The 13,522-nt window shown below is 38.9% G+C and overlaps 1 protein-coding gene across 3 annotated transcripts in view; it reads left to right on the forward strand.

Moving 5' to 3' along the window:
* LOC143207192 (dual specificity tyrosine-phosphorylation-regulated kinase 2) overlaps positions 1-13,522 on the forward strand; it is a 60,920-nt gene that overhangs the window by 29,660 nt on the left and 17,738 nt on the right. The gene's annotated exons all lie outside the window — the stretch shown is intronic.

The raw sequence follows: 13,522 nt of genomic DNA on the forward strand, positions 1-13,522 counted from the left end.
CGATTTAATAATTCCACTCGGTGCATGTTCTAATGCTCGGCGAGCCGTTAATTATCCTGATCATTGGACGGCTCGTAAGTAACGTTAACTGCTTAACCGTAGAAGGCACCGAACATAATTGATACTCGGGGCTTGTTTGTAACCCGCAACGCAGACGCTTTTCAATCGGCTCGGTTCGTTTCTCTCTCGTTCGCGGTTGCGCTCTCTCTCTCTCTCTCTCTCTCTCTCTCTCTCTCTCTCTCTCTCTCTCTTCTCACCCTCTATATTCGTGTTTTCGAATGGATCATTGTTCGAGCGTACACTACCGACCGCAACTATGGGGATGATTCAGGTCTCTCGATTTATTTGCTGTCTATGCGACGCGGAAAAAAATGGCTTCTCTTTCCTCGAGCTTATTGTCATTAATTAACGTCTATCGTTTAATCAATCGATACTTTAACTTCACAGTTCCCTGAATCGCGGTGAATCACTGCTGAAATTTAATTAACTAAATGCATTATGAGCTTAACGGGTGGGTGAACTGCCTAGGCTGCATTTGTTTAGAAAATTTTTCAAACGAGTTCTAAAAGTGGTCGAGAAAAGATAGAGTCTTCAGAGTTGTAAGAAAATATTTAATTATATATGTAGTGATTATTAGACTGCGGATTTTTATGCATTTATGAAGAAACTGGATGGGTGAGATATATATATATATATATATAAAACAGTAAAAGATTAGGAAACCCCAAGAGCATTGTTATCATGTGTTCAATGTAAAAGATCTATATATTAAGGAATTAAATTAATTTTTATTTGCCTTCTACTGTCTACAATCAGTGCAGAACATTTTTATTTTTTGTAAAGATCCACAGTCTAGTACTTACATATATAATATACATATACATAGTGAGTGTAAAAAGTATTCGTACGCCCTTTAAAATGGAATAACTTTCTTATAATTGTACCAAACGCGACCTGATTTTTTGTAATCAATTAGAAGCATTCGTTTACGAAATGGTATGCAAAGAAGATTTTCCAAAAATTATAATTTACAAGGTTACATGCAAAAATAAAAAAGGCATTTTTTAAAACTTTTTTATTCGGGCCCTTAATGAAAATATAAAATATATGTTTTGTAGATCTATGTTAGTTATACAGATGCTGGAAATTTCATCGAAATCGATTGACATACACACGAGCTACAAGCGGTTAAAAATGGTGAAAACCGTAGTTTTACAGGACTTTTAATCAGTTTCTGCTTAAAATCCACAGAATCTTTCGATGCGTGTCGTTTTTTCCTGCGTTAACCGATTAAACTGCGATTGAACTGCAATAACCTCGTAAATTATAATTTTTGGAAAATCGTTTTTGCATATCATCTCGTAAACCAATGCTTCAAATTGATTATAAAAATCAGGTCGTTTGGTACAATTAAAAAAAAAGTTATTCTATTTTAAAGGCCGTACAAATACTTTTTACACTCACTGTATGTCGGATTGGCATTTGGTGGTGATTGATTGATTCGGGTTGTGTAACATTTTTTGACCTGGCTACCCCCACATCGATAAACATATTCTCTGTTTCCCTCTTTTGAACAATATTTTGAATGCACAGCCTAACTGAAGCCCACACAGAACAGTATTAATCTTGTCACTTATACAAGGTGACATATTACTCCCTGCGCGCTCGATGCGTTTAGTATTAAAAATAGAGACAGATCCAAGGAAAGATCCTCCACGGATTTAGTCGGAATACTGCGGAAGCGAAGGACACAGAAAGTAAACGCGGAACCGGCTTCAACCTGTTCCTGTTTTCGAAATGCGTCTTCTCCAACTTAAGACGAGAGAAGCTATGCGTACGCGTGCGAACATAAAATTGAGGCATCAATATTTAACGAGCTGTAACAGAGTTGGTGTTGACGCTGGTCGGCCGGATATTGTACTATACACAGATTGTTTCCGTCGAAAGTTTACACACTATTTTTCCTCCGGCTGCTCTCCTTCTCCTCCTCCTCTCGTTGTAATCGATTTCTCGATACGCACGTGCACGTTGCACGTTGCATATGTGCATTGAGCGGACCGCGGAAATATGAAAATCTCCGAAACAATTATACCGTAAAAACTTCAATAGAATATCAGGCAGAGTTCCATTGTGTGGGGACCGTACTTACCCGTATAAGGATCCGAGAAATTTTTAAACACAATACACAGCCGGAAACGGGTTTATGCATGCGGAATCCTATTTGAACCGGCTATAAATCTGGCCAATTAAAATTTTTCATATATTTTTTATCGGCGGAACGGGGGCAATTTTATTCTAGTTACTTTGGCGGTCGTTTCCGATTCTAATTTTATGCATTTATGACGAAAATAAGTAAGTACAATTCAATGCAGAGGGCGGATTCAGAGAATTTTTAAAAATATCAATGTGTCAGTTTCAGCTGATTAAAACGTTCAAACAGAGAGAATGAAATTTCTATTTAGCTCCTGTCTCGTACAATTGATATAGACAGTTTTTATTTTGCATGCAAATCCCCAGTCTACTGATTTTCGAAACTAAGGCTCATGGCTTCTAGTCGAAACTGTTGTTGAATTTCATTTTACACAGTATTCCATGTATTGATTTAGTTTGTACAGTGTTCTAGCTCGGACAGTGATCGCATACCGACATTATTTTTTTATGACTGCGTCTATAGCGCCAACCGCGCCGAGAGTTCAAAAGAAAGCCGAACGTAGAGAAGGACAGCATGAAATACGGATCGCGTGGCCGAAGCGTATCGGTGTGAACCACTACTATGTAATAGTACTAATCGAATGTACAAAAACTTCTTTATTTTTCATTATTTTTTTATGGGACTTTCACCAACTTATTTCTGACATTTTTCTGATTAAAACAATACTAAACACGAAATAATTTCAACTGTATTTAGTGGTTTCATTGACTATGAAAGTTTCGGGTGCACGGAAGGACAGCGTATGGGAGGAAAGAAAGAGACGCGGACAGTCGCCGTCGCCGGCACAGTTCAAAGGCACGCGTGTTCGCTGTCCTTCCTTGCGCCCGAAACTTTCATCGTCGATTAAACCACTAAATATAGTTGAAATTATATAGTGTTTGGTGTTGTTTTGATAAGAAAAATGCTAGAAATAAGTTGCTGGAAGTCCCATAAAAAAATAATGAAAATGAAGAAGTTTTGTACGTTCGATTAATGGTGTCAATGTTGTGTGGTGTTCACACCGACATACCCGAGCCGAGATAAATCATCGCCACACTGGACAGTGATCGCGTACCCGATCGCGGACAGTAAACGCGATTTTACTGTACAATCGTTCCACGCGACAGAACCGCATCCCATAATCCTCTCAGCTTCTAATATGAATATAATGAGCCGGGAGAATTTAAAATTCCACACTGTGCTTCGATGCTTGATTCGGTATACCATATACATAAGTTGCGTTCAATTGTCTTCCGTAGATGAAACGACCGGCAGGCAGTCCAAGTATTTCCGGTCCGATGTAATGCCCGACCTTGACAATATAACTCGCTGTCGTTGCCTGTGACCAACCTGCCGAGCCATACATACTATTTTGCTTCAACAATGCGCGCTCAGTTTACCAACGAGGTATTTGAATTGCGGGGCAATTAATCGTGGGTCGCGATCTCTTCCGGCGAAACGAACAAAAATATACGTACATATTTTACCTTCACTGTTAATTCTGTACACGAAGCGGTACGGGGGTATGTACAGGAAGCTGGTTAGGTTCATTCAACATCCGGAGACCTAGCTCAACGAAACAACAAATCAAGAATAAATAAAGAACGCAATTTTTAAAGCGTCCTCTTCGTTCGTTGATATTTGTGAATCTGTTTAAATAGAAAAACATTATTAGAAGATATAGTGCAAGCGTTCATCCAGTGTTGCCATAGATAATTGTGGGCATCTTTATAATTTCAATAATTATATTTTACAATATATCATGAATAATATACGTACATATAAACAATGTATTTGTAGGAACATTTCTAACGTATGTAAGACATACGATATTTAAATGTTGGTAAACATTGTGGTTGGGCCAATGTGGTATCATACATAAACTTCTTGTTAATTAATTAACCGACTATAATAAATATAATAATTGTAGGCCCAACACGTTGGACATTCGTTGGCAAATTATCATAAATTTTCGTCGTAGGGGATTTGTAGACAAAAAACCACCAATCATATCCCGACCAACTCGCAACTGTTGACCATCGTTGCGGTTTACTGTTAATGATAAAGGAATTTTATCCAGCATAGCTCAGAGTTGGCCAAAAATTTAATCACCGATTGACGAATAAATTTCTACTTCAATCGTTAATCGTAATTAACACTTAATCTTCTAGTTTAGTCGTTAATTGCGGTTAACGATGAAATAGTTATCAATCGTTAATTACGGTTAACGATTAAATACATATTAATCATTAACTGAGAATAATGGTTAAATTACATTCCTTTCAATTGTAATCGTCAATCGGATAATTGATTAATGATTAACTGCTGAAATTTCGAAATGAAATATAGAATCAAAACTATATGAATAATGAATACTGAAAAAAATGTAAACTGAGTTTAAGTGTATTGTCATTTGGTCTATCATACAAACTCTGTTTACGTGCTTTTATGTTTTTTTTTTCGATGATTTCTTTTTGAATCAATCGTCGATTTTCCAATGATTACCTTTTTTAATCGTAAACATTGATCGTAAAGATAAAAATTTTAATCGATTAATGCCAACTCTGCCATACCTGTGAAGAAAATCCTATGATGAAGGTGTAAGACATCAAGGAGAAGATGTCGACGTCGTAACAGAATAAATTGTTTACCTCGCCACTGTTTGTTTAACGCAGCCCCGTGCGGTCAGCAACAGCGATCGGTCGCGTTAGACAGTCAAGGTGGCAAATGAGGCAAAAATGGCACATTCAGGCCGACAGGCAGCCAGCAGACACATAGGGGATGCTAATCGATCAATAACTCAAAAGCAGCAGAGAGTAGAAACGCAACGAGGTAGCCGGTACTTCGGCTTTTCCTGCAGTCCCCGCCGGTGACTCATTGTCCGTTCCCTGCGGTTATGGTCCCCTGGGGACGCGGGATTCAACAATAAACTGGATCGCCGGGCTCTACTATATGTATAGTCAACGTTCCTCGTTGTCAGTGATATGTACTATTATAATATCACTGGGCTTATTTGCTAGACCGTAACAAATGCTGCGAAACTAATGACGCACACGCACCGAGGTCGGTTTGCTAAGGGTTTCCCCAAATCCAATTCTCTCGCAAGTTCCTGTCTCCGTCCGTTGACTCACGGGATTTTGCCTTTGTCTAATGTGAACTGACACCTGTGTACTAAGAGGCTTATGCCTCTGAAACGGTAGTTTAGGTTGTACGAATGGACTATGTTATATTACAATTTGTTATAGCATTCTAAGCCACTGCGCGATGAACGGAAAACTGGGTCGGGTGGATCTTTGGGAATTTGTCTCACATGAAAGAAGCAAATAATCCGATTTATTGTTTATTGGGGTTAATATGCAGATATCGGAGATTGTCGACAATAATTTTCATCCAAATCTAGCCACTCGTTTCCGATATACATACTTCTTGTCAAAGTGTGTGCTGTTGTAAAATTGACTGTCGAAAGAAGAAAACAAAAGTATTTGAAACTACTAGGAGCCTCTGTCGCTCTAGTATAATATGTGAAGAAGAAGTTAGTATCTCTAAAGATAACAATATGGCAGACCGCTAAAACAATTTGACCTATCGTACGAAAATTTTCATCTATTTTCTTGATGAACATAGAAGTAAATATAGAACGAGGCCATAAATTAGAAAATCGCTGTTTTATAAATATTTTTTCCTTCTTTCCATTCGAATCAAGTATAATTGATGTTTTAATTTGAGTTGATAATTACTGGCTTTAAGACTTGTTTTAAAATTTTCATAATGAATGAGAGACTTTCGGAACGAATAATAAAAATATTTATTTTTCCAAGTTTCTATTCCGCTGCACTCTCTTAATACTCGCAGACAAAGTGTGTCGCGACCTAGATGTCTTGAGTCTTCCCTAACGCTCCGGGATGATAGGTATTAAGAGGTCATGCTCTAAAATACTCCGTTCTGAATGCGAAAACGTTTTTTTGAGTCAGCCCTTACAATTTTTGAGAAAGAAATTCAAAGAACATTTTTATTCAGCCTCCTGCCTGAACACGTTTGCAAAATCGTATATGTAGTCTGTTCTGAATACTGAAATATTCTTTTAATTAAGTTTCTTGTTGAGAATATGGAAGCAATTTCTGAATCAAGTTTGGCAACTTCCAAGAAGAAAATTTTCAAAACTGTCTTGTGCAAAACTTCTATTCGATTCTGAATGCGAAAGTATTTTCTGAATCAAGTCTAACAACTTTCAAGAAAAAAATTCTCAGGACTATTTTCCTTTCGATTGCCTTTTGATTGAGCATGATGTCTGTGGACCCACGTGTGCAAATTCGCCCACACGTCTCCCACGTGCACACAGCTCATTCATGAATCTGTATTATGATCTGTTTGTCCCGATTCGTCTATTTTTAGGGCACTATCGACGCTCCTATTTAAGTCCATGGTCGTTGAGTTTTCTGTATACCAGGAACTGTAATAATTCCTCTGACTGAAATCGATCTTCCGACAGTAGACACAGCACGGTTCCGATAAAATATTCCACGGCATGGTAACTCGAATATAATCGATGTTTATTAATTATTCCAGTAATGTACTCCGTTCAATTTTGATTTTGACGGAATCGCGCACCGGATTGACATTGCGCGACACATCATTTGCTTAAAAGATTCTATTACTATTCGGTGGTGAGTGTCGCGGTAAATTGATTTGCTATCATCGTTGTGCATTTCAATTAGGTCGCGCTGTCAACAGTTGATATTAGCTTGATTCTATGTATAGCTTCTGAATTGCTGAACTTCCGGACTTGTTAAGTGAATAACCAAGTTCATCAGTAGCCTGCGGATTTCATGCATTTATGACAAAAATGAGTTAGGGTAATTTGTGTTACATTATTTTTAACCTACTAAACATAATTGGGTAGAAAATAAATTTCTACTTCACTACAGTTTGTTGCAATTCTGGTAAGAAAACAAAATTTTTGCAAAAATACAGTTTTATTGGGTTACTCGTACACATTTTCTTTTAGTTCTTTCTGCAAAGTCTTTCCAATAAAAAGCTTACTTGAAAATGTTCCGAACAATGCGGTAGACGAAATACTTGCATACTTCTGCGTCTACAGTGTAAAGAAGTTAATTCTGGATTAAACTTCGGTTTTAAAATAATTTTGGTAGAAGAGGAAGAAAGCTGAAAGAACCATCAAAAAATTTGCAAACCGCTGCAAACAGTGTAATGGACAAACTCGCAAACTTTCGCAATGCAAAGTAGTTGAGATACCCATTTAGAATTGCACGAGCTTCATTGTATTCGCGTTCTATGCATTCGCTTAGAAGATCGATCAAGAACAGAGGGACTCGCGGGCCGCAAACAAACATTTGCAAACTGTGAACTTGTTAGTCGTTACCAAGTGGTACACAGTTACCGATAGGAGATCGTGTGCCAGCCTGGATATAGGGCGGGCGGCAATCAAAGTCCGTTGTTGCGTCGGTGTTCGCAATAAAATAGAATTTCGACAAAGGTCAAGGTTCGTCGGAGGCCATCGATCGAATAAAAAAATCGTTCGCCAGACGACGACGTGGTCGCGTTACCGTACACACCGGTGATTACGGATGTGTCAAAGGCAGCTGTGCTTCGGCGCACTTTGAACGCTTGTGCACAATGTGTGCGACCTGAAACTAGCATTGGGAAAATTGCAACTCGGTCGTGGGCATTCGCAGGGAATTGCCAGAAATCTCTCTTGCAAACTACAACTACTTTATTTTTTCCTGAAACACTCGAACCTGGAACGCCGCGAACGTTAAATTATTATCGACAATATCGACCATAAAATCAATTGAATGGGTGTCTGGAAGAAGGGTCTATGTCGGGTTTTTTAAATTTTATTAAAGCGCAATTTTGAACTCAAACGTGAATTGCAATAATAAAAACCAGCTGAAAATGACATAAGCCCTTCTTCCACTGGAAGAAGACTGGAAACTGAAACACTTTTTTACGGTTTGTTTTATTAAATGTTAAAGCAAAATAAGTTCCTGATTGCGCTCCTATAAAATTTGAAAAACCTGACATACGCCCTTCTTCCAAACACCCATTCAATTGCTAAATTGATTCGACATTCTGTTACAAAATTGAAGAGATTAACAGTCATCCACAATTATAATTATTTATTGACTTGGTCTCTTTTAGAAATTATGAAGATACAGGAATAGTCTAAAATAAAATTATTCAATAGGAATTTAGTAATTTATGAAAATTTATAGGGAGTGTATATAATTAGATTTATGAGATTATTATAAAAAAATTTGAGTAAAGGAAAATCTCATAATAACAGAAATTATGATATGTAGTAGTTTATGAATATTTAGACGGGATTTGATTATTTATAGCCTATAAGAGTTTTCAAAAAATGCTGGAGTATCAAATTCGACAGAATTTACTACGATTTTTATTTATTTTCTACAAGTGGTATTACCAATGAAAATAAAATTTTATTTGGTCGCACTTTCCTAAAATTTGTCTAAAAAACTTGAAAATTGCATAAACATCCGCAGTCTAATTACCAAAAAATTTGTTGCAATTGTATACTTGGTAACTCCATATAATCAGAAGTTACATGCTATTTCCTGTATCAACAGTAATTTCGAACGATTACGAACAATATGCAACTATCGTCGTCATAGAGAGATTTGTTTTTTGTTCGAGCTATCGTGTCAACAGGTGAACTGAAATCGCCCAAAGAGAAACCACAACTCAACGCAGCCGTCTCTTTGATAAGACATGCACAAAGAGAACGATCAAATTCCCGCGATGAACGTTCGAGTTTTCCGGTATGTCAGACCAGCTTTCTCCCTCTCCCTTTCTTTCTCTCGAACGTTCGCAAAATTAAATCGGGGTCCGGCTTGTTTCATCAACGATTCTTTTTTCCCTCGTTTTTTGCAACGTTCAAAAGGATCCGAGTTCTCGAATGACGGTAGTTCAAACAATCCGTCGCGCCGGAACGATGGAGATTCAAGTGCTCCAGCTCGTCGTTTGTTTTTCGCCGATAAAATATTGAAAACAATTCTGTTGCCGGGCTCGATATCCGACAGATAATCCGCCGGTTGTTCGACGGAATCATTTCGCCATTGGCGAACAGAGCGGAATCGATGAGAAACGGACAATTCTGTGTCGTCGACGCGGTGGTGCTCGAATAGAAATGATTGTTTCTCGCCGACTGCATGCAAGGCGTCAGTGGAACGCCCGGAAATGGTTTCTACATGAGAACCTCAGTCGAAAATATAGAATGAAAGTTTTTTCTGGGCCACGTCGTTTTCGAGATAAACGACCCTGAAGGTGGCTAACGCTGACAATGAGTTACGAGAGAGAACGTGGCGATCGGGACACGAACGTTTTTAATTATGAATATAAATTATATATAAATTATATTTATAATATATTATATATATTATTTTTAATTACAACGCGAAACCGGAATCGACTTGCGTTTTGTTGGTCCGTATGCGAGGTGAATGTAGAATGTTTAGTCGAAAGGTTTTGGTCATGTTAGTATTGCAGGCAGAAAATAAATTGCACACACAGAGGAGAATTTTCTATTGCTTATCAGGGGGAGGCATTTGCGCGGCTAGCTGTAGATATACATATACAGGGTGTCCCAAAACTCCTGCAGAACCCGGAAATTGGAGGTTCCTGAGGTCATTTGAAACGACATTTTCCACTACAAAAATGTTGTCCGCGGCTTTGTTTAGGAGTTATTAACAAAAAACACGGACCAATCAGAACGCGACCTAGACGCCCGGCGCGCCAAGTGTCGATTGGCCGACTGTGCCAACTCGCGTCTAAGTTGCGCTCTGATTGGTCCGTGTTTTTCGTTAATAACTCCTAAACAAAGCCGCGGACAACATTTTTGCAGAGGAAAATGTTGTTTCAAATGACCTCAGGAACCTCTCATTTCCGATTCTTCAGGAGTTTTGGGTCACCCTGTATACACCCTATATATCTGAAAATTTACAAGTGATTTATTCACTTTCGCTCAACTAAATACATATCTTGCATTGAAAGCCGTGCATCGAACTCGGATAAAAGCGGTCTTATGCGAGAGTTATGATTTTTCGTAGAAACGGGTCTGGCATTAGGCAACTTGGCACAAAAGGAGCCGTCGCAAATGGTTCATCGAACCCGGTAGAAACTTGCTATCCGCCGAAAAGAGCCTTGAGCCGCATTCATTTGTTGTCGCATTGTCACCGGGAGCAACGAGGGAAATAGCCTCGGGAGAAGTCTCGAACGAGACTGATCTTCTCCAGGTCTGGGTGAATAAGTAGCGCACAGGCACCACCTGTTACCTCGGAAGCTAAACAGCCGTTCCAATTAAGGGAATGAGCTTCTTTTTATCGCGGCGCTCCAACACCGCCGCGCCGTGCTGGAACGAAAGCGAAACCGCGGATAAACATTTTTCTCCTCTGCTGTACACCTCTGCCCCTTGTCCCTGTGTCTTATTTCGCACCGTGCCGTGATAAAACAAGCCTCGGATGGTTCCTGACCCCTTTCACGCAAAACGAAACGCGTGCCTCGCGTGCTTTCGCAATTATTCGCAGATTTTTTACGGGCCAGGTGCGGCGCACACTGGCACAGTGTTTCGTCCAACGGGGAAAAATCAAACATTCACAGTGTAAGATCTACACATTTTTTAATCTGAAAATGTTCATGCCAAACGTAGTTCGTACTATTACCTATAATATTAGCTACATATGCCAATTTTTCATTGACGCTAAAAATGTTTAAATTACAACAAAAATTTAGTCTTTGAAAGTAACAGGAATGTATTTATTCAGGCTTCATTTCAAACACATTTTTATCATTTCGGCGAAATGAAGTTCGAATAAATCAATTTTTATCTTGTCTTCGAAATAAAGTATGAATAAATACGTTCTCGTTGTTTCGTACGAAGTAATATAAACTGGCGATTTTTCGTGTTGGTTGGATTTAGTATGGATGCTGGGAGTCAGCGTGGCCAGGGCAGCCGATTTATTAAAGAAATAACTCCATCCGGCGGTAATTCATAGCGCCACGGTTCGACAAATTAGGGATATAGTTGGCTCGGGAGCCGGGTCGTATAGAGCCGGATGCTCCGGGCATGTTTACATTGTTACATAAAGCAATTTCACGGTAAGAGCTCTCCGGCGAGTGCGACATACGATCATTGAACGAGACAGCAGACCCAGATTCGACGAGACCACCGCTCCGCGCCGGTATTTCCTAGCCCGGAGAACCGGGACGGCCCCACGCTGGGCTACTTCCGTCGAAAAATTCGCCCTTCGGATGACTTCCGCTGCGACGCCCCTCAGAATCGATCCATCGCGTGTTTGCCTTCCATCGGGTGGCTCGCAAAAGTCTGTCAACGCCCATGTTGCCACCCCTTGTCTCTCTTGATGAAGGCAACCGTAATTAACCGACTTCAACGGTGCTTTCTATCATCATTAACCCTGGAAAACCAAACAGGTCGAAACCAGTTATTTTAGATTCTTTATTTCACTAGTATCTACCAATTGTGAAGACACTCTTGTGGAAAATTGTTAAATATATCCATTCAGTGGTGCACGTCTTGCAACAAAAATAGCATCATCGAGAAAATTATTCTCGAATGGACTCCCGTAATTTTTATAAGAAACTGACTGTGAGTCCCTCTTCATCTGTACAATTTTGTCATAAACTCATAAAATCCGCAGTTCATTTATCGTAGTGAAAGTCGTAACAAAATTGAATTTATTCTAGTACATCGGAATAAGAATGAATGTAGAAGCCTGGTCTGGTCAGTAATGACTCAACACCTAATCATCACACGCCTACATAATTTGTGAGACTAGCATTAAATGAGCATCAATTAAATTAGACACATCAAAACTGTGACTGTACCTGTAGAAAAAGTGATTTCAATTTTGAAAATGAATGACGATCCAAATGAAAGTTAATTCTCTTCAAATGAATTAGAGGTTGCTAGAAGCTAGAGGATACCTGATAATATTATAGCTTATTGAACTCTGCCTAGACGCCTGTTTGCCAATAACTAGGCGAACCACTATAATCCTGGATAAATTCCAAGGTGGCATTTCTGTTGGCCACACGTGAGCCACTCGATGTTACCAGAAATATTAAAGTAGGCCGGTAGAAAATTGAGACGACCGCACAAAATTATCCGCGGCTTAGCTGATCCTCTATCTCAGCTGTTTTGTCAGCGTGTTAATAAATTAGGTGTCTCTCGAGGGAAATGATCGAGGCTTCCAGCTAATTTTCATTACTAGTCGTCTCTTTTCATCTGGTCGTTGCTTGGAGAGCTCGGAACCGGTTTTGTTCGGACGATGAATTACAATGGAAGACCCACTCGGTTTTAATAGTCAACTAGACTAATACCTAAACGACAAGCTCCGGATTTTTATTTTAAAACTGCTCAAATTGTAGAGAATCTTTCGTAGGAATTGATTGAATGAATCTCTTGATTCAAGCTTATAGGAATGACCGAAAACTGAAGTTTCTGTACCTTGCAATTAATGCAGACGATTTTTATTTTGAATAATTATGGAAGCGGAAGTGGGAAGCGGAAGTAAAAGAAAAATTGATTTTATCCCCTAATGACTTTGTTACACTAGAAACAATATTACAATGTTCTGAAATTTTTCGAATCTTTTACTGTTTTATATTTCATCCAACCAATTTTTTCATAAATGCATAAAGATCCGCAAGCTACTGATTAATACACTTTGAATTCATGTTCGAGCTATGTAAATGGATGAGTTACAAAGAGCATGTTCCCTGTTTGTACAAGGAAAACGTACGTGATTGTTTCCACAATTTTGTTTTGACTCGTACAAACGTGTCAAAGATAACAATTCGATAGAAGTTCGCAAGAATTTTGCGACTGCCTGATCGATCTCTACGTTACATCTGGGGCCGTTTATCAGTAGCATGTTTTTTGCTGGGAAAGTGTATTATTTCGTCACGTTTCGTTGCCAAATGCGCCATAAAGGGTCTCGTTTCATGCGGACCACGTACGTTTATTCATGATACACTTCAGACGCGGTTGTATATCCGAGATTTCGTGTATCCAGCCGGAGCAAATAATATACCATTCCGTCAATATCACCGATCACTTAGAACCTCGGGAAAACTGTTCAAACTATACCGTCTCTCGGCTGCAAGTTTCTACCAATAAAATAAGAGGTAGCTTTTCCCCGGAAAATCATATCCAGGTGCATTTTCGTATTTTCTGCGGGCTATCTAACATACTTATACACTACGAATTTTATTAGAAACACAAAACACTAGAAATGATTTCATTCATTCCTAGCATCTTTTCTCCTGAATCTC

The sequence above is a fragment of the Lasioglossum baleicum genome, chromosome 3 (assembly GCF_051020765.1).
Source record: "Lasioglossum baleicum chromosome 3, iyLasBale1, whole genome shotgun sequence".
Taxonomy (NCBI): Eukaryota; Metazoa; Arthropoda; class Insecta; order Hymenoptera; family Halictidae; genus Lasioglossum; species Lasioglossum baleicum.